This window comes from Caloenas nicobarica, chromosome 25, assembly GCF_036013445.1.
Source record: "Caloenas nicobarica isolate bCalNic1 chromosome 25, bCalNic1.hap1, whole genome shotgun sequence".
Taxonomy (NCBI): domain Eukaryota; kingdom Metazoa; phylum Chordata; class Aves; order Columbiformes; family Columbidae; genus Caloenas; species Caloenas nicobarica.
Genome location: NC_088269.1, coordinates 565,001 through 567,500, shown reverse-complemented (window position 1 = coordinate 567,500; position 2,500 = coordinate 565,001). Strand labels below are relative to the sequence as shown.

Here is a 2,500-nt window from a genome sequence, read left to right as displayed (position 1 = left end):
GCGCCTCCGCTGCGCTGCTCCGGCCGGCCGGCCTCCTCCTTTGCCTCCGGGGACCCGAGCCCCGTCCGCGCCCCCCCTGGCGAACCCCGACGGCGGTTCGCCGCCGCCGCGCGGGGGAGGGGGGGCGGGTCGAGGGCGGCGGCGCGCGGGTCTCCCCGGGGCGGGGGGGAAAAGACAGGGCGTCCCCGGTCGGAGGGCGCCGGCGGCAGCGCGCGCAGGAAGCGGCGGGGGGCCGCTGCGGGTGAGGGGCGTGACGAGCCCCGCCGGCCGAGGCCGTTCGGGCCCGCGGGGGAGCGGGGAGAAGCGGTGAGCGGCGGCGGCGGGGCGGCTGGTGCGAGCGGGGAACGGAGAAGGGCCTTTGGGGTCGGGGGGGGCGGCCCCCCCGACCCCTCCTCGCACGCGAGCGGGCTGCGGCGGAGCAGCCCGCTCTCTCTTGGCAGCGCGAACACGGGCCGAGGCCTCCGGGCGTTCCGGGCTGGCGCGCGGCGCCGGCTGGCGAACGGCGGCGGCGGCTCCCCCCCCCGCTTCCCGCCGCGCCTCTTCTTCTTGCCCGGAGCCCGGTGGAAGAAGAAGACGAGCCGGCGGGCGGGAGGGCTCGGCCGCCGCCGCCGCCGCCAACCTTCGGGTGGCGCGCGAGGCCCCCGCGCCGGGTCGCGTCCCGCTCCAGCGGCGGGCGGCCCGAGCCGCGCCTCTCCTGCCGGGTTCGGTGCCGGGCTACTGAGGGAAACCCCGGGTCCCGGGCCAGGAGGGCGCAGGTGGTGGCGGCGGACGTTCGGGCGCGCCCCCGCGGGCGGACGCTCCTCCGAGGGCGGCAGCGGGGGAGGCACCCCCGCGGGGCCCAGCAGGTCGTTTCCCTCGCCCCAGGGCCAGGTACCTAGCGTCCGCGCTTCCGCGGCCCTCCCTTCGGCGAGCCCGGGGGGTCGAAGGCCGCGAAGCCGGGCGGCGGTTTAAAGACTCGGGTGGCTCGGCGCGGCCCGCGAGGGGGTCGGGCGGCGGCGCGAGGCGGCGGGTTGCCCCCAGGGGGGCGGGAGTTGCTCCCGCGAGGCCCCTGGGAGTCCGTCGCCCGCTCGCCGTCCTCCCTGAGGCGGGCGGCCGTGCCGGGGAGGGGGTCCCACTGCCCCCCCCTCTCCGCGGTCCGGCCTCGGCGGAAGTCCGGGCCGCGGCGCGTTCGGCCGAAGGGCCGGCTCGCCTGCCTCGAAACGGGCGGCCCCGGCGGGAGGAAGCGCCGTCTCCGGCGCGCGCTCTCTCTCTCGCCGGGGCGGCGAGGCCCCGCGGCGGGGTCTCGCCCGGTAGGTCCGCGGGGCCCCACCGCCCCTCCGTGCCGTGGGCGCCGCGCGGCGCTCTCCGCTTCCCCCCGCCTCTCCTTGGCCCCCCTCGGCCGAGCGGCTCGGCGGTCTCCGGTCGCCCGCCGCCGTGCAGGGCGGCACCCCGGCCGAGCGGCGGCGGCGCCGCTCGCCGTTAACGGTCGTCCGGAAGACGCCCCCCGCCGCCTGCGGCCGGCCCGGCCCGGGCCCCGACCGTCGCTGTCCCGTCGCCCTTTCCCCGGGCCTCGCTCGCCGGGCGAGGCCGGCGCGCGCGGGCGTGGGCGTCGCGCTCCCGGTCTCTCCGCCCGCCAACGGCGGGGAGAGCCGGGCGCCGCCCCCGCTCCGTGGCCGTCCGCCCTCGGGTACGGCGAGCCGCCCTCGGGGAAGGGGGCCCAGGCGAGAAGCGGCGGCGGCGGTCCCGGGAGGGGCGAGCCGCGCCGGCGCGCGGGCCGGCGTCGTCCGGCGGGCCGCGGGCGGTGCGCGTCGCTGGCTCGGGTGTCCGGCGGTGTCCGCCTCCGGCGCGCGGGCGGCCGAGCCGAGGGAGCCGTCTCTCCGCCGTGGCGGGGGGTGAGGCGCGCGCGGGGGTGAAGCCGGCAGGCGTCGCGGGGCGTAGCCCGGCGTTCGGAGGGGGGCGCGTGCGTGGACCCGCGGGCCGCCCGGGCGCCGCTGCTCCCCGCAGCAGCGGCGTCCGCGCGCGCCGATTCGAGGTCGGGCGGTCGGCGCGCGGCCGGTGGCGCGCCGCGGCTTTCCGCGCGGAGGCCGGGCCGAGCCCGGGCGCCTGGGCCGCCTCCGAAGCGGACGAGGGGCGTGTGTCGGGAGCGCGTGCTCCCCGCCCTCGCCGCTCGGGGTTTTGGGCTGGCCGAGGCCTTCTTCCCGCGTTCCTTGGCAGCCTGCCTCTCTCGCTGTGCGTGTGCCGGTACGGTCAGCCGAGGCGAGGCCCTGACGCCGTCGCGCCGCGGGGCGGGCGGCGGGCCGTCCTCAGAGAGAGGGGCCGCTTTTCGGCGAGCGGTCCCGGCCCCCCCGCGCGCGCGGGGCGGCGCCGAAAGCCAGACAACTCTTAGCGGTGGATCACTCGGCTCGTGCGTCGATGAAGAACGCAGCTAGCTGCGAGAATTAATGTGAATTGCAGGACACATTGATCATCGACACTTCGAACGCACTTGCGGCCCCGGGTTCCTCCCGGGGCTACGCCTGTC

The 2,500-nt window shown here is 80.4% G+C and overlaps 1 non-coding gene across 1 annotated transcript in view; it reads left to right on the top strand.

Annotated features, from left to right (window-relative positions):
• Positions 1-2,356: 2,356 nt before the first annotated feature.
• Positions 2,357-2,500, top strand: part of LOC135998614 (5.8S ribosomal RNA) — a 153-nt gene continuing 9 nt past the window's right edge. Inside the window, exon 1 of the ribosomal RNA XR_010607545.1 lies at positions 2,357-2,500. This exon is cut by the window's right edge and continues 9 nt beyond it. This is a non-coding gene — a ribosomal RNA (5.8S ribosomal RNA).